Source organism: Triticum aestivum, chromosome 3B, assembly GCF_018294505.1.
Source record: "Triticum aestivum cultivar Chinese Spring chromosome 3B, IWGSC CS RefSeq v2.1, whole genome shotgun sequence".
NCBI lineage: Eukaryota > Viridiplantae > Streptophyta > Magnoliopsida > Poales > Poaceae > Triticum > Triticum aestivum.
The window spans coordinates 598,459,570-598,478,493 of record NC_057801.1 but is presented as its reverse complement, the minus strand read 5'-3'; the positions used below and the strand labels follow the sequence as shown (position 1 = coordinate 598,478,493).

The following is an 18,924-nucleotide window of genomic DNA, read 5'->3' as shown; positions in this document are numbered from 1 at the left end:
GCTATGCACTGGAGCTTCTGGAGGCCTGCGCTGAATATGCCCAAACCATCTCAAATGATGTTGGACAAGCTTCTCCTCAATTGGTGCTACCCCAACTCTATCTCGTATATCATCATTCCGGACTCGATCCTTCCTCGTGTGGCCACACATCCATCTCAACATACGCATCTCCGCCACACCTAACTGTTGAACATGTCGCCTTTTAGTCGGCCAACACTCCGCGCCATACAACATTGCGGGTCGAACCGCCGTCCTGTAGAACTTGCCTTTTAGCTTTTGTGGCACTCTCTTGTTACAGAGAATGCCAGAAGCTTGGCGCCACTTCATCCATCCGGCTTTGATTCGATGGTTCACATCTTCATCAATACCCCCATCCTCCTGCAACATTGACCCCAAATACCGAAAGGTGTCCTTCCGAGGTACCACCTGGCCATCAAGGCTAACCTCCTCCTCCTCACAGCTAGTAGTACTGAAACCGCACATCATGTACTCGGTTTCAGTTCTACTAAGCCTAAACCCTTTCGATTCCAAGGTTTGTCTCCATAACTCTAACTTCCTATTTACCCCCGTCCGACTATCGTCAACTAGCACCACATCATCCGCAAAGAGCATACACCATGGGATATCTCCTTGTATACCCCTTGTGACCTCATCCGTCACCAATGCAAAAAGATAAGGGCTCAAAGCTGACCCCTGATGCAGTCCTATCTTAATCGGGAAGTCATCGGTGTCGACATCACTTGTTCGAAACACTTGTCACAACATTATTGTACATGTCCTTGATGAGGGTAATGTACTTTGCTGGGACTTTGTGTTTCTCCAAGGCCCACCACATGACATTCCGCGGTATCTTATCATAGGCCTTCTCCAAGTCAATGAACACCATATGCAAGTCCTTCTTATGCTCCCTATATCTCTCCATAAGTTGTCGTACCAAGAAAATGGCTTCCATGGTCGACCTCCCAGGCATGAAACCAAACTGATTTTTGGTCACGCTTGTCATTCTTCTTAAGCGGTGCTCAATGACTCTCTCCCATAGCTTCATTGTATGGCTCATCAGCTTAATTCCATGGTAATTAGTACAACTCTGAACATCTCCCTTGTTCTTGAAGATTGGTACTAATATACTCCGTCTCCATTCTTCTGGCATCTTGTTTGCCCGAAAAATGAGGTTGAAAAGCTTGGTTAGCCATACTATCGCTATGTCCCCGAGACCTTTCCACACCTCAATGGGGATACAATCAGGGCCCATCGCCTTGCCTCCTTTCATCCTTTTTAAAGCCTCCTTCACCTCAGACTCCTGAATGCGCCGCACAAAACGCATGCTGGTCTCATCAAAGGAGTCATTCAGTTCAATGGTAGAACTCTCATTCTCCCCATTGAACAGCTTGTCGAAGTACTCCCGCCATCTATGCTTAATCTCTTCGTCCTTCACCAAGAGTTGGCCTGCTCCGTCCTTGATGCATTTGACTTGGCCAATATCCCTCGTCTTCCTCTCCCGGATCTTAGCCATCTTATAGATGTCCCTTTCACCTTCCTTCGTGCCTAACCGTTGGTAGAGGTCCTCATATGCCTGACCCCTTGCTTCACCAACAGCTCGCTTTGCGGCCTTCTTCGCCATCTTGTACTTCTCTATGTTGTCTGCACTCCTATCCAGGTATAGGCGTCTGAAGCAATCTTTCTTCTCTTTAAGCGCCTTCTGGACATCATCATTCCACCACCAGGTATCCTTATCTTCGCTTCTCCTTCCCCTGGACACTCCAAACTCCTCCGAGGCCACCTTACGAATGCAAGTCGCCATCTTCATCCACACATTGTCCGCATCCCCTCCTTCCTCCCAAGGGCCCTCCTTAAATACCCTCTCCTTGAACACCTGAGCTACCTCCCCCTTGAGCTTCCACCACTTCGTTCTAGCGACCTTGGCACGCTTATCCCACTGGACACGAATCCGAAAGCGGAAGTCAGCAACCACCAGCTTATGCTGGGGTACAACACTCTCCCTAGGTATCACCTTACAGTCTAGGCACGCACGCCTATCTTCTCTTCTCGAGAGGATGAGATCAATCTGGCTAGAGTGTTGGCCACTACTAAAAGTCACCAGATGTGATTCTCTCTTTCTAAAGAGGGTGTTAGCTACAATCATGTTGTAGGCTAGAGCAAAGCTTAAGACATCTTCTCCTTCTTGATTCCTGATGCCATAGCCAAAGCCCCCATGCGCCCCTTCAAAACCTGTGTTAGATGTACCCACGTGGCCATTGAGGTCTCCTCCTATGAAGAGCTTCTCACCAATCGGTACACTCCTAACCATGTCTTCCAAGCCTTCCCAGAACTCCCTCTTGGTGTTCTCATTGTGGCCTACTTGCGGGGCATATGCGCTGATAACATTGAGAACCAAGTCCTCAGCTACCAGCTTGACCAGGATAATCCAGTCCCCACGTCTCCTAACGTCTACCACTCCATACTTGAGGCTCTTGTTGATCAAGATGCCTACGCCATTTCTATTTGCAGCCGTCCCCGTGTACCACAGCTTGAAGCCGGTATCCTCCACCTCCTTCGCCTTCTGTCCTCTCCATTTGGTTTCTTGGACGCAAAGGATATCAACACCTCTCCTCACTGCTGCATCAACTAGCTCCCGAAGCTTCCCTGTTAGAGACCCTACGTTCCAGCTACCTAAGCGAATCCTCCTAGGCTCGGCTAGCTTCCTTACCCTTCGCACTCGTCGAGTCAAATGCGAAGACCCTTGCTCATTTTCCACTACATCCGAGCGCCGATGTAGCGCGCCACTAAGGATGCGACGACCCGATCCTCGCTCACTTGCCACCGTATTCGGATCAAGATACGGCGCGCCACTTGGGGGGTGACGGCCCGGCCCTTGCCCATTTTCCACCACACCCGGGTTCCGATGTGGCGCGTCGCTGAGAGGGTTACGCCCCAACGAAAATCTTTTGGGTTTCATCTCCATAAGAGTGGCTGAGTTTTTACGTTGGCTCGCCAAGCCTATCACAACCCTCCTCCTTTACCCGGGCTTGGGACCGGCTATGTTGAGACAACATAGGCGGAGTTCATGAAGTAAATTTGCCATCATACAAAAAATATATTTTGCCATGAGATAAAAAGATATGATGAGTCGCTGCATCGGGGCCATACGTGCCATGTTTTGCCACAGAAAAAATGGTTGATTTGTAGGCAAAATGATATGGCACAAATGCATACCCTGTGTCACGGCAAACTAAAGTTCATTCTCTTGAACTAGCTTTCCATAGCAACGAAAACATGGTTTAATTTGACAAAATGATGCGGAAGTTGAGACCTGGAACCATATTTTAAGTTTCAAAAGGGAACATATTATGTGTCCTATTTTTTTGCCATGGCAAAAAATAAATAAATTAGTTGCCATTGCAACTAATCTAAAATTTGCGTTTCAACGGCAAATAATAATTTGATTGCCATGAACTATACATTTGGGAGTGTCCATGGGCCGTAGATTCCTAGAATTGCCATGTGAATCTGGTCAATTAGCATCTCATTTACTACCAAAAAAGTTCCTGCATAATAATTACACAACACTAAACTGCTGACATCTCACAAAAAAATACTAAAAAATAGTGGGAGCTAGTGAAAAAGAATCAGCCAGTGAAACCTATTGTGTTGTTGCCGCGGTCAGTGCGAGGACCAGGTATGCCTCACTGCCGAGCTTGTACTCTAGCTACCCTTGGGCCTGACGCACTTAAAATCTCCCGAGGCGGCAGCGCCATCGCGTGGCAGATCCCCATCGGGACAAGATAGTGGCAGAGCCCAGAACCATACAGGGCGGAGGCGCGCTAGGACGTGGGGCATGCGGAGATCTCATGGTGTGCACCGAGCATGGGCCGACGACAAGGATCTGCCGCTTGCAAGGACACCAAGGATGAAGCATAAAAAGGTTAGGGGAGATCCTAGAGTACTTTGTATCTTTGCTTTCATGTTTTTACTTTCTATAAGTTGATATTAGCTTGTTATTTGTATTTGAATAAGGCTGAACTCTTCGATTCCTCTTTGAATAAGGGAAGACTCTTTTACGATGAGCTTTAGATATCTTGATGTTTGGTGTCATGACTGTAGTTGGGAAATGAATGAGATGATGATCTATATATAAGTAGTAGGGCATAACCACCAATGAGATGATCATAAGTCTTCCACATAACTAGTATTAATTGATTAGAGGAGGAATGCAACTACATATGCTAGTCCCTTAAATGTCCAACTGACAGAAATAACTCAAATATAATCAAATGCATAAATTAGAGCAAGTGGCAAGGGAAATTGAAACCCTCTTGAAATAAAAGTTTTTGAGACTAGCAAGAAGCATGTTTATTCTACATGTCACATGAGAATAAAGGTGAGATGGGCGAATAAACATGTCCAAAAGCAAAGAGATAAAAAGCGAAAGGTTTCCGAAAAAAGAAGAGGACCCCTTGTTGTTTCCCCAGTTGAAATAAAGATGGCCTAATACATAAAGTTGTGAGCAGTCCACTAATGAATTAAGTAGCAAGGTGTGGGAGCGTTCATGAACATCCTAATAGTGGAAAGACGTTATTATCTGTCACGATCATTTATCTCTATTCATTTCATGACTTGTGATGGACTCATGCGAATATCTACTTCTCATAAATTCCAGATGACATTGTTCTTTACAAGCTGCAGTACTTCTAGGGGACGAGCAAGACATAAGCTTAGGAGAGTTGACGAGTCCAATTTCTGTGATGTTTTGGTGGTTATTTTGTGCCTATGCGGTAGACTTTATGGAATTTTATCGCATTCCTGCACTACTTTTTGTTGGTTTTCTCCAGGATTTATCTTTAGGTGTAAACGGGATACTATGGAAGAAACTCCAGGAAATTATGGTGGAATCAGGTCAATTAAATTGGTTATCACCTACCATAAAGATAATGGAGAAACGAGGGAAATTGGAGCTTGCGCAACCCTTCAAGGGCGCAAGACGGCCAATGGTATGAGCGCATGTGTGATAACCCATAAGTATAGGGGATCGCAACAGTTTTTGAGGATAGAGTATTCAACCCAAATTTATTGATTCGACACAAGGGGAGCCAAAGAATATTCTCAAGTATTAGCAGCTGAGTTGTCAATTCAATCACACCTGGAAACTTAGTATCTGCAGCAAAGTGTTTAGTAGCAAAGTAATATGATAGTGGTGGTAACGGTAACAAAAGTAAAGACAACAAAAGTAATGTTTTTGGTATTTTGTAGTGATTGTAACAGTAGCAACAGAAAAGTAAATAAGCGAGAACCAGTATATGGAAAACTCGTAGGCACCGGATTAGCGATGGATAATTACGCCGGATGTGGTTCATCATGTAACAGTCATAACATAGGGTGACATAGAACTAGCTCCAGTTCATCAATGTAATGTAGGCATGTATTCCGTATATAGTCATACGTGCTTATGGAAAAGAACTTGCATGACATGTTTTGTCCTACCCTCCCGTGGCAGCGGGGTCCTATTGGAAACTAAGGGATATTAAGGCCTCCTTTTAATAAAGAACCAGAACAAAGCATTAACACATAGTGAATACAAACTCCTCAAACTATGGTCATCACCGGGAGTGGTCCCGATTATTGTCACTTCGGGGTTTCCGGATCATAACACATAGTAGGTGATTATAGACTTGCAAGATAGGATCAAGAACACACATATATTCATGAAAACATAATAGGTTCAGATCTGAAATCATGACACTCGGGCCCTAATGACAAGCATTAAGCATAACAAAGTCATAGCAACATCAATCTCAGAACATAAGGGATACTAGGGATCAAACCATAACAAAACTAACTCGATTACATGATAAATCTCATCCAACCCATCACCGTCCAGCAAGCCTACGATGCAATTACTCACGCATGGCGGTGAGCATCATGAAATTGGTGATGGAGGATGGTTGATGATGACGACGGCGACGAATCCCCCTCTCCGGAGCCCCGAACGGACTCCAGATCAGCCCTCCCGAGAGAGATTAGGGCTTGGCGGCGGCTCCGTATCGTAAAATGCGATGATTTCTTCTCTCTGATTTTTCTCTCCCCGAAAGCCAATATATGGAGTTGGAGTTGGTGTCGGAGGGCCACCAGGGGGCCCACGATGTAGGGGGGCGCGCCCAGGGGGGGCGCCCCCCACCCTCGTGAGAAGGGTGTGGGACCCCTGGTCTTCATCTTTTGCAAGGATTTTTCTTTATTTTTTCTAAGGTGTTCCGTGGAGTTTCAGGACATTCCGAAAACTTTTATTTTCTGCACATAAAACAACACCATGGCAGTTCTGCTGAAAACAGCGTCAGTCCGGGTTAGTTCCATTCAAATCGTACAAGTTAGAGTCCAAAACAAGGGCAAAAGTGTTTGGAAAAGTAGATACGACGGAGACGTATCAACTTCCCCAAGCTTAAACCCTTGCTTGTCATAAAGCAATTCAGTTGACAAACTGAAAGAGAAAAAGAAAAACTTTTACAAACTCTGTTTGCTCTTGTTGTTGTAAACATGAAAAGCCAGCATTCAAGTTTCAGCAATTATTATGAACTAACCATACTCACAATGACACGTAGGTCTCACAATTACTCATATCAATAGCATAATCAGCTAGCGAGCCATAATAGCAAAACTCGGATGACAACACTTTCTCAAAATAATCATAACATGATATAACAAAATGGTATCTCGCTAGCCCTTTCTAAGACCGCAAAACATAAATGCAGAGCACCTTTAAAGATCAAGGACTGATTAAACATTGTAATTCATGGTAAAAGAGATCCAGTCAAGTCATACCCAATATAAACCAATAACAATGAATGCAAACGACAGTGTGCTCTCCAGTGGGTACTTTTTAATAAGAAGGGTGATGACTCAACATAAAAGTAAATGGATAGGCCCTTCACAGAGGGAAGCAGGGATTTATAGAGGTGCCAGAGCTCGGTTTTGAAATAGAGATAAATTATATTTTGAGCGGCATACTTTCATTGTCAACATAACAACTAAAAGACGATGATATCTTCCATGCTAAACAGATTATAGGCGGTACCCAAACAGAATGGTAAAGTTTATACTCCCCTTCCTCCATAAGCATCAATCCATGGCTTGCTCGAAACAACGAGTGCCTCCAACATTCAACGGGTCCCAAGGGGAGTTTTGTTTGCAGTTATTTTGATTTAGATTGCATAAAGCATGGGACTGGGTATCCCGGATACCAGCCATTTTCTCGTGAATGAGGAGCGGAGTCCACTCCTCTTGATAATAACCCGCCTAACACGGAAGATAAGGGCAACTCTAGTTGACATATGAGCTATTCGAGCATGCAAAACATAATGTTTATTTGAAGGTTTAGAGTTTGGCACATACAAATTTACTTGGAACGGTAGGTAAATACCACATATAGGTAGGTATAGTGGACTCATATGGAATAACTTTGGGGTTTAAGGAGTTTGGATGCACAAGCAGTATTCCCGCTTAGTACAGGTGAAGGCTAGCAAAAGACTGGGAAGCGACCAACTGAGAGAGCGACAATAGCCGTAAACATGCATTAAAATTAATTCACACCGAGTACAAGCATGAGTAGGATATAATCCACCATGAACATAAATATCGTGAAGGCTATATTGATTTGATTCAACTACATGCGTGAACATGTGCCAAGTTGAGTCACTCAATACATTTAAAGGAGAATACCACCCCATCATACCACATCATAATCATTCTAATAACATGTTGGCACGCAAGGTAAACCATTATAACTCATAGCTAATCAAGCATGGCACAAGCAACTATAATCTCTAAATGTCATTACAAATATGTTTACTTCATAATAGCTGAATCAGGAACGATGAATCATCATATTTACAAAAACAAGAGAGGTCGAGTTCATACCAGCTTTTCTTTTCTCAATAAGTCCATCATATATCATCATTATTGCCTTTCACTTGCACGACCGAACGGTGTGTATAATAATAAGAGTGCACGTGCATTGGACTAAGCTAAAATCTGCAAGCATTTAACTCAAGAGAGAAGATAAGTAATATGGGCTCTAAGTTAAATAAACAATCATGCATATAAGAGCCACTAAGCATTTTCAATATAGTCTTCTCGACCCCCAAAGAAAGGAAAAGAAATAAAAACTATTTACACGGGAAAGCTCCCAACAAGCAAAAGAAGAACGGGAAATATTTTTGGGTTTTCTTTTTAATTACTACAGCATGAAAAGTAAACTCACTAAATTTTTTTGGGTTTTTTCTTAAGGTTTAACAAACACACAAGAAGAAGGCAGGAAAAAGAAATTTAAACTAGCATGGATATTACAGTGAAAAAGTATGAGCACCGACATCTAGCAATGAGTGTGTGTGTGAACATGAATGTAATATCGGTGGGAAATACATACTCCCCCAAGTTTAGGCTTTTGGCCTAAGTTGGTCTATTGCCAGGGATGGCCTGGCGGATATCCGTAGGTGAAGCTGAGGTCGTAGTGTGACGCAGTGGCTATCGCCGCCTGAGCTGTAGCATGGAGTCGAGCAGCCACCACTCTCCTTTCGTACTCATCTGCCTCCTCTCTGGTAATAATATATCTTCTTTTTGCCTGTGAATCAAAGAAAGCAGGAGCAGGAAGAGCAACATGGACTACACGGCGTCTGTCAAAGATTATCGAAACTGGAGAGGTGGTTCAGTCCTCTCAACAAACTGGTGGGAAACCATAGAATCAAAATCTAAATAAGAAGGGGGTAATTCCATATCACCCTCACGAATGTCTATCTCATGAAAATTAGCTAAGCGGGTTGCATAAATTCCTCCAAAGAAATCTCCGCTATGTCTATTCTGATGCAACCTACGAGCTACAATGGCTCCCATATGATAAGATTGGTCTCCTAACACAACACTCCTGAGAATACTGAGGTCAGGGACACACATGTGACATGCTTCATCCTTAGCATTTATGCATCTACCTATGAAGAGAGCAAAATAATGTATAGCAGGAAAGTGAACGCTCCCTATAGTAGCTTGTGTTATATCTCTAGATTCCCCCACAGTTATTCTTGCAAGAAAGTCTCTATATTCAGATTTACGGGGATCCCTGACATTACCCCAAGATGGAAGTTTGCAAGCAGAAGTAAAATCCTCTAAGTCCATGGTATAAGATTTGTAATAAAGGTCAAACATGACTGAAGGGGAATTACGCGAAGATGAAAACTCAAACGTCCTCACAAATGAACTTGTGAGATCATGATACTGGGGGCATCTGTCAGCTTCAAAGTCCTTAAGACCGGCGTTACTCAAATATGCGCTAAATTCTTCTTTGATTCCCACTTGATTCATAAAATTTTCCGACGGCCATTCACAAGGCCTCACAGGAGCGTCTCTTAGTGGTTCCTCGTCAGCATCACGTATTGCAAGCCTGGGACCTTGCTTCCTTGAAGGACCACCTTGGAACATCCTCCTAAGCATATTGTTTCCTCTGAAAAATTTCTGAAATTTTTAGTAACTTCAAATAAAAGTGAACCAACTTCAATAAAATAGATAGCAACAACTCCTACAAGTGCCTAGAGCCTATATAAAGCATTGGAACTACTTGGAACCATATAAATTTGACATGCAAGCTCAAGAACATGGTCACCTATGCAGCACAAATTTGCAATGAATAAAGCACTAGAACAAAAACTATTTGGACCAATGGAGGAGTCACATACCAAGGAACAATCTCCCCAAGCAGTTTTGCAAGAGGTGCTTTGAGCAAGGAGATTAAAAATCATAGCAACGGGGGCTGGAACTCGTGCTTGAGTTGGTTTTTCGTGTTTGTGTGAGACAGAGGAAGAAGATGGGTGCAGGAATAAGTGAAGGAGGGCCACCGTGGGCCCACGAGGCAGGGGGGCACGCCCAAGGGGGTAGGGCGCGCCCTCCACCCTCGTGGCCAGGTGGCAGCTCTCCCCATGGTAATTTTTGCATAGTAAATTCTTAAATATTCCCGAAAAAATCATATTAAATTGGCATGGCATTCTGAGGACTTTTATTTTCGGGATATTTTTATATTGCACGGATAAGTCAGGAGACAGACAGAAAAATACTATTTTACTTTATTTCTACTAAATAACAGAAAATATAAAGAGGGTACAGAAGGTTGTGCTTCTAGTTTCATCCATCTCGTGATCATCAAAATGAACCCACTAACAAGGTTAATCAAGTCTTGTTAACAAACTCATTCCGAATAATCACGGAACCGAAGAAATTTCGAATGACACTAAGTTACCTCAACGGGGATATGAAAATCCCCAACAATAAGAATATCATACTTTTTCTTGACAGTAGGGAGAGGAAATTCAAAACCTCCAAATATAATCGATGGAATTTTTCCAATAGAGTTGATACTATAAACTTGAGGTTGTTTCCTTGGAAAGTGTACCGTGTGCTCATTACCATTAACATGAAAAGTGACATTGCCTTTGGTGCAATCAATAACAGCCCCTGCAATGTTAAGGAAAGGTCTTCCAAGAATAATAGACATGCTATCATCCTCGGGAATATCAAGAATAACAAAGTCCGTTAAAATAGTAACGTTTGCAACCACAACAGGCACATCCTCACAAATACCGACAGGTATAGCAGTTGATTTATCAGCCATTTGCAAAGATATTTCAGTAGGTGTCAACTTATTCAAGTCAAGTCTACGATATAAAGACAGAGGCATAACACTAACACCGGCTCCAAGATCACATAAAGCAGTTTTAACATAATTTCTTTTAATGGAGCATGGTATAGTAGGTACTCCGGGATCTTCAAGTTTCTTTGGTATTCCACATTTAAAAGTATAATTAGCAAGCATGGTGAAAATTTCAGCTTCAGGTATTTTTCTTTTATTAGTAATAATATCTTTCATATACTTAGCATAAGGATTTCTTTTGAGCACATCAGTTAATTGCATACGCAAAAAGATGGGTCTAATCATTTCAGCAAAGCGCTCAAAATCCTCATCATTCTTTTTCTTGGATGGTTTCGGAGGAAAAGGCATGGGTTTCTGAACCCATGGTTCCCTTTCTTTACCATGTTCCCTAGCAACGAAGTCTCTTTTATCATAATGTTGATTCTTTGATTGTGGGTTATCAAGATCAACAACAGGTTCAACTTCTACATCATTATCATTACTAGGTTGAGCATCAACATGAACATTATCATTAGCATTATCACTAGGTTCATGTTCATCACATGATTGTGTTTCAGCATCAGAAACAGAGATATCATTTGGATTATCAGGTGGTTCAGCAATATGTTCACTAGAAGTTTGCAAAGTCCTATCATTTTTCTTTTTCTTCCTCTTAGAAGAACTAGGTACATCAATATTGTTTCTCTGAGAATCTTGCTCGATTCTCTTAGGGTGGCCTTCAGGATACAAAGGTTCCCGAGTCATTCTACCAGTTCTAGTAGCCATTCTAACAGCATAATCATTTTTCTTACTATTCATTTCATCAAGCACTTCTTTCTGAGCTTTAAGTACTTGTTCTACTTGAGTGGTAACCATAGAAGCATGTTTGCTAACAAGTTTAAGTTCACCTCTAATATCAGCCATATAATCACCCAAGCGTTTAATCATAAAAGTATTCTGTTTTAGTTGTCTACCAAAATAAGCATTAAAGTCATCTTGCTTAAACATAAAGTCATCAAACTCATCCAAGCACTGACTAGCAATTTTAGTAGGAGGGACTTCAGCTTTATCATATCTATAGAGAGAATTTACCTTTACTACCCATGTCGGGATATCGGGAGGTTCTTCATTAAATAAGTAATTGAGATCATATACTTCTTCAACAGGTGGTAAATTAAGACCATGTATTTCTTCAATAGGAGGTAAATTCTTAACATCTTCAGCTTTAATACCTTTTTCTTTCATAGATTTCTTTGCCTCTTGCATATCTTCGGGACTGAGAAATAGAACACCTCTTTTCTTCAGAGTTGGTTTAGGAATAGACTCAGTAATTGGCTCAGAAACTGGCTCAGGAGGTAGCTCAGGAGGTGCCCAATTATTTTCACTAGTCGTCGACCCGTGCATTCGCACGGGCTAGTGCCTATTTTAATTGGATTTTCTGTTTTTTTAATTCAAACATTTATTTCTTTTATACATGTCCAATTCCATATTTTCATTTATGAATTTCGCATATTCACATGTAAAAATTTGAAATTCTTTATTCATGTGCTATATTGTTAAAAATATATATTCGCAAGTTTTGGCAATATGTACAACATTTGGTTAACTGTACAAAATGGCTATTATGTATATAACATGAGTGTATATCATATTTACGATAAGTAAAAATTGGAAAATAAATATCTTACTCTAGATTCATAGTGCAACATATAGATCGATGTAGCGTTTTTGCAAACCACTAAAGCCTAGTTGTTAAAGGCCAATGATGTATAGGTATATGCATTAGCATTTTAGTCAACTTATATCATAAAATATATCCTTGCTGAAATTATGGTTGGTTTACGCTATGCTACTAATTTACTTTAGTTTTCTTGACATGCAATTCATACTACTCATAGTTTAGAATGAGATATCTTCATTTTCTTTTCTTACAAATTTTGATGGAGATGTTAGACCAGCTGATTAAATGAAAATGGTCATTGTACAAACTTGAGCTTGTAATGTCGCTACACCAAATTCCAGTATCTAGACGTCTGCACGGGCTAGCACTAAAGAAACACATAATAGTGACATTTTCAGAATGTTCATTTTGCAAATTCTTTCCATATTAATATAGAAAAAATATCCAAATTATTATTATCCAGGTATATTAGGTTCTCAACTGCTTCAAACTTTCCACTGGATGTTTGAATAACCTTAGTGAGCTTTGAAGTATATATAGTACAATGTACAACCGGAAAGAAATAAGAGCTATACTATGATATTCAAAATGAAGACCAACTTGCCAACTTATCGGTTTGATGTTGATTGAAATCGAGGAAAAATTGGATCCCATAGTATAATACTAAAACTCAAATATTATGCTTTAAACAAATGACATGCAAATAAAATACTGATTAAAAACATGTACTCATTCCCTTCCTAAATACTCCCTCCGTCCCAAAATAATCCCTCCGTCCCAAAATATTTGTTTTTTTAGAGATTTTAAATGGACTACCACATACGGATATATATAGACATATTTTAGAGTGTAGATTCACTCATTTTGCTCCGTATGTAGTCATTTGTTGAAATCTCTAGAAAGACAAATATTTAGGAACTGAGGGTGTAGCAGTTTATCATGATTATCCACATTGATTTAGAAACTCGTAATTAGGCATTTTACATATTCATATGATTTCAAGCCAGCATTACCTTGGGACTTCTTTTGTTTCTTAGCAATCAGTTATATAGTACAACATTTTTTTGTTTGTCGTTCAGCATGAGTAGTTAGCTATCCTCTTAATAGAAGTTATATGGTGTTCTTTTTGCTTTCTTAGATCTGCGGTATTGTTTTTTGGTTGATACACCATTGGAGATCTAACATGTATATAGCTCTACTTCCAAAAAAAAATACATATATAGTTATCTCTTGTCATAGCTAGTTATAGTTATGAACAGTCAAACAAAGCGATGTTGCATTAGATGTCATGTAACACATGTTTGATCAAATTGACAATATATATTGCAGAGAAGCTAATCGATCTCTTGTCATAATAATGACAAAAATATATAGTAGTAGAAACATATTAAAACATCTTATATTTATTTACAAAGGGAGTGCAATATATGCGAAGATCAGTGGCATACGTTTATACGGAAATGTTGTAGTAACATCCACTCTAATAACATGTGACTTAGATCACTACCAGTTACATGAAAAATGCTGCACGATCTTGTAAATTACCACCAAGTCCTCCCAGCGAGTGGAGTTTCTTCCTTCCAACCGGAAAACTGGCCCCGATAAAAAACTGGTTTACAATCTATAGAGTAGAACAAAAGAGCTGATTAGTAAAGATTAGCTTAATTTAAAAAAAACATAGATTTTGGTCCTTTAAGTGAAGGCTAGCTACTAAAGTAGCAGTGCATGAAATATCTGTCATGTGTATATCAACGGTACTTGCTTAAAAATGGTACGTATATCAAAGCTATCCTTTCCTAGCTTTTCTCAAAATGGATGCAACAGTGGGAAGCTAGAGGCCCATGCCATGAAGATTTCATTTTACATCAGTGACAATAGCAAGCTATAGTAGATAGGAGAAAGCATGCATGATCCTTTCTGGTACAAACATCATGTTAACGTAAATTACATTGCCATGGAGGACATCGAGTCCAATGATTCTAGAGAGTTCTTTTACTGCATTAGATATGTACGGAATACATATAGAATGAATGCACGCAGTATGAAGAGAATATGATTAATTAGTGTTCTATGTTGTATCAGACTTGCAGTGAGAAAAATAAAAATTAGGTGTAAAATCTGTTGGTTTCTACCAGAAACACATGTATAGATAAATATTCTACAATAGGATGAAGTTTATACAAAACTCCTACATTGCTCGGAGCAGGTAACAAAGTTGGTGGCTGCCATGGGCTTTCCGCATTTTGTCTGTTCTCCACAAACGAAAATAATAGTCTGAAGTACGGCTTTATCACATTACACACCTTTATCCACTGGACGCACCATTATGAGTAGAAAATACATGTCATTTTAGTTTACTTACAAAATTATGTTGTCGACAAAAGGAAAGCATGCATAAGCACTCCATGATTTTTGTACAAATTAGATACTGGAAGCGAAACAATTTTTGATGAATTAAAGAAAAAGCTCTATGATTTCTCCATAAATTATGCAATGGAGCTCGTCAATATCATACTGAATTATTAAGATGCTATCATGTTTCTCTCCAATCTAGCTACATTGCAACACCAGAAGTAATTTCACTCGTGAGAAGTTTATTCTGAAACATAGTAAATTGCCAGTTAGTCAATACTGATCCCTTTGTAGTATACATTTAAGGAAAAACTTGTCTGGACATAAAATACATTTGATTCTTGGAATTGGCACTACCTTACTACAATATGTTACAAAAATAGGCATACTTCTAATTTCTGTATTTATTGAACAGCACATTAAAATGCTCTGTACACAGTGATTATTATCAACTTCAGTTCTAAAAATCACTGTGAGATGCACTATCAATCTGAAATTAACTCTGTATGACATTCAGAGCATCATATTAAGGGCTTGAATTTACTAAATGGCAAAAATGACAGATTAACTACCTGCGCGGTGATCCATAACATATACATCACAACCAACTCTTGCATATCATATCTAATGAACTACCGAATTAATACAAATTTGTGTTGTTTGTCAAACCTGTGATGCTTTAGTTCATAGTAAACTTGGTATATCCATCTCTAAACTTGCATACTACATGCCTAACTGTTGCAGTCACCAAGATTTGACCTGCTGTTAGTAGTGTGACCAGCAGTGTGATTTTGTGGCTTATATAACATCTGGAATGATAGAATGATAAGAACAATTTGCAGGTGAAGTACATTCGCACTATTGTTAATATTGGATTTAACTTTTCCAGTTAAATAGATTTCTTGCTCTAAATTATTAATCCAGCAATCATACCATAATCATCACTCATCAGTATAGGTTCCACTCTTGTTTGTAAACTCTGCAGACTATATGTATATGGCTAGGTAATGACAACATAAGGTGTGGTTGCAGGCACAAAGTAAAAGATCATGGTGAAGTATAAAGCCCAAAACACATGCTCTTCCAAATAAATTTTTAAACAAAATAGTTTGCTACTTTACTCATGGTTTGGCATGTGGATTGTAGAATGGCATACCTCAGATGGAGCACTGATGGTCCGTGTTCCGTCAAAGTTGTACATCGTTGTTCCAGAGAAAATGGTAGAACGGCAAGACTGGACACTTCCATATAGGGGCTTGAGGCCATCTTTGATGTGGCAAAGAGAGTGTTCCATGTGGAGTCCATGTCCAACACACATTAATGACGTGCTTGAGCAAGACACAACATCCGATTTGGCGAGGCCCTCCATTTTTGCAGCCCGCATAGGCACGTCGACTTGCTCTCCTCGCAGCGTGGCGGTGCTCTCATGGGTGTTCAGGGAAAAGAGCGGCATGGATGGGAATGTGACCACGGTGAAGAGCGCGGGAGCGCACCAGTAAAATAGCTTTCTTGCTCTGAGTTATTAATCTGGCAATCGTACCATAATCTCACTCATCATTACTGGTTTCACTCTTGTTTGTAAACTCTGCAGACTATCTGTATATGGCAAGTTAATTACCATAGAAGCTATGGTTGCAGGCACACAGTAAAAGATCATGGTGAAGTATAAAACCCAAAACACATGCTCTTCCAAATAAATTTTGAAACATAATAGCTTGCTACTTTACTCATGGTTTGGCATGTAGATTGTACAATGGTGTACCTCAGGTGGAGCACTGGCGGTCGGTGTTCCGTCAAAGTTGTACATCGTTATTCTAGAGAAAATGGTAGAACGGTGAGACTGGATACTTCCACATAGGGGCTTGAGGCCATCATTTATGTGGCAAAGAGAGCATTCCATGTGGAGTCCATGTTCGACGCCCATTACTGACGTGCTCAAGCAGGACACAAAATCCGAGTTGGGACGCCCTTTATTTTTGCAGCCTGCATAGGCACCTCGACTTCTATATACCCAGAAGGCATGAATGCTATACATGACCAGTTTTATTAATAAACATCTAGAGAGATAAAACAGTACATCTATGGGGGAGAGAGTACCTATGGTGAGTGCCAACCACATCAGTAGACATGGACGATGTCATGTGGATGAAATGATGATATTGTTGTTATTGTTTCAACGAAGTATTACTTCTCTCTCTCTCTCTCTCTCTCTCTATATATATATATATATATATATATATATATATACTCCAAGTATCTGCAAAATGGTGCCATGCATCTCAGTATCCACAGGGAAAACCTTTGTAGACGACTATCAGATTTGATGACATTAGTTATAATAAAGAGAGAAGAAATATAACTGGTGTTGTTGATACAGGCCGTGAGTTGCGACTAACATGGCACGAAGACACGGGCGCGTAGATTTAGCTAATATGACTTCCCAATCAGGTTCCGGCAAGATGTGCCAGTACATACATATGCACGCACAGCCATATACAAATTAAAAGAGAAGTATTTCTTCCCGCATCTAGCACATGCATATGAGATTGAAGTGATGGCAATACGTTTCAGATTCACGAAGCTCGACTTGAACAGAAATATAGACGTACGTGTACAACCTCCTAATCCAGCATGCACTGCCGGCATGGATGGGGGCATGACCACGGCGAAGAGCGCGGGAGCGCAGCGGAGGTCGGGGAGGGAGGTGGGTCGGAGGAGCTTCTTTGGAGGTCAGGTGGTGAGGACGCAGGACCATCGGCAGAGATCGGGATGGGAGGAGTATCGCCGGCGGTCGGGTTAGAGGGGGCGCAGGACTACCGCGGAGGTAGGTGTGGGAGGTGGCGGCGGAGATCGAGGTGGGCATGGCAGCGCTTCGGGAGGAGTGAGGGCATGGTGACTGGCGGCGCTTCGGGGATGAGGCGGAGATGGAGAAGGTTGGATGGCTTGTTGGGCCATAGAATGGGCTAACCTCACGTAGGAGACACATGAGATTGGAATTTCCCTAGGCTAAAACGAATTCCCATATGATACTCCTACAACCATGATAAGATTTAATCTGGACCGTAATAATTCGGTCCCACCAGATAAAACGGTTGGTAATTTCTAATTAACATGGTAATTTTTAGGAAGTCTCTAATTAGTATAGGTATAGGTATAGGTATAGATAGATAGATAGATAGATAGATTTGCCAACATATTATTCAATAGAATTTCAGCGTCATTGGTGTTCTTTCCCTGAAAAGAGAACCAACACAACTATCCAGATAATCTCTGGAAGCATCAGTTAGTTCATTATAAAAGACATCAAATATTTCAGGTTTCTTAAGAGGATGATCAGGCAAAGCATTAAGTAACTTGGGAAGCCTCCCCCAAGCTTGTGGGAGACTCTCTTCTTCAATTTGCACAAATTGTATATTTCCCTCAAAGCAGCTTGTTTCTTATGAGCGGGGAAATATTTAGCAGAGAAGTAATAAATCATATCCTGGGGACTTTGTACACAATCAGGATCAAGAGAATTATACCATATCTTAGCATCACCCTTTAATGAGAACGGAAATATCTTGAGTAAATAAAGGTAGCGTGATCACTCATTATTTGTAAACAGGCAGCTATATCATTTAACCTAGTAAGATGTGCCACAACAGTTTCAGATTCATAGCCATAAAAACGACCAGATTCAACCAAAGTAATTATATCTGGATCAACAGAAAAATCATAATAGTCCTGATCAGGAACACAGATAGGTGAAGTAGCAAAAGCAGGGTCGGGTCTCATTCTACCTCTAAAAGATTCTTTACTCCATTTAACTAGCAACCTCTTAAGTTCCTGTCTATCCTGGCAAGCAAAAATAGCTGCAGAAGATTCAGCATAAAAAAGATAACCCTCAGGAATAGTAGGCATAGGTTCATCATCACTAACATCATCGTGTTCAAGTTCAATGATTTCTCTTTCTCTAGACCTAGCAATTTGCTCATCAAGAAATTCACCAAGTGGCACAGTAGTATCAAGCATAGAAGTAGTTTCATCATAAGTATCATGCATAGCAGAAGTGGCATCATTAATAACATGCGACATATCAGAATCAATAACAATAGTAGGTTTAGGTGTCGCGAACTTACTCATAACAGAAGGAGAATCTAGTGCAAGGCTAGATGGCAGTCCCTTACCTCCCCTCGTAGTTGAGGGCAAAATAGTAGTTCGATCATCTTTCAAGTTCTTCATAGTGTCCAGC

General features: G+C 40.6%; 1 long non-coding RNA gene across 3 annotated transcripts; it reads right to left on the bottom strand.

The window, feature by feature from the left end:
- Positions 1–13,645: 13,645 nt before the first annotated feature.
- LOC123071184 (uncharacterized) lies at positions 13,646–17,658 on the bottom strand. Of its 3 annotated transcripts, none has more exons than XR_006434168.1 (3): positions 16,791–17,658; positions 15,850–16,720; positions 13,646–13,962 (listed from the first exon to the last, which is right to left on the bottom strand). It is a non-coding gene; the product is annotated as an uncharacterized lncRNA (long non-coding RNA). The 3 variants fall into 3 exon arrangements; XR_006434167.1 differs by having other exon boundaries at positions 15,850–16,950; positions 17,303–17,658; XR_006434166.1 differs by having other exon boundaries at positions 15,850–17,658.
- Positions 17,659–18,924: the final 1,266 nt, after the last annotated feature.